The sequence below is a fragment of the Pungitius pungitius genome, chromosome 3, assembly GCF_949316345.1.
Source record: "Pungitius pungitius chromosome 3, fPunPun2.1, whole genome shotgun sequence".
Lineage (NCBI taxonomy): Eukaryota > Metazoa > Chordata > Actinopteri > Perciformes > Gasterosteidae > Pungitius > Pungitius pungitius.
Genome location: NC_084902.1, coordinates 24,990,363 through 24,990,608, shown reverse-complemented (window position 1 = coordinate 24,990,608; position 246 = coordinate 24,990,363).

Sequence of the window (246 nt, the reverse complement as noted above, 5' to 3'; positions counted from 1 at the left end):
TCCATGCTTTTCAGTTCCTTAAGCGTACCACAATCATTTCATTAATGCTTTGGTATCATTTACAGGGTTTACAGCTTTCAGAATAAAGGCATTGGGGTGTGTGAGTGAAGGCCTGAAACCCAGCAGACAATGTAGCTGTAGATTGACAAACACAGAATCCTACACTGAATGCCAGGTCCAGAACACACTCTGCTTTTTAAAAATGTCATGCATGTTATTAAATTGACTCTGTCATTCAAACTACCC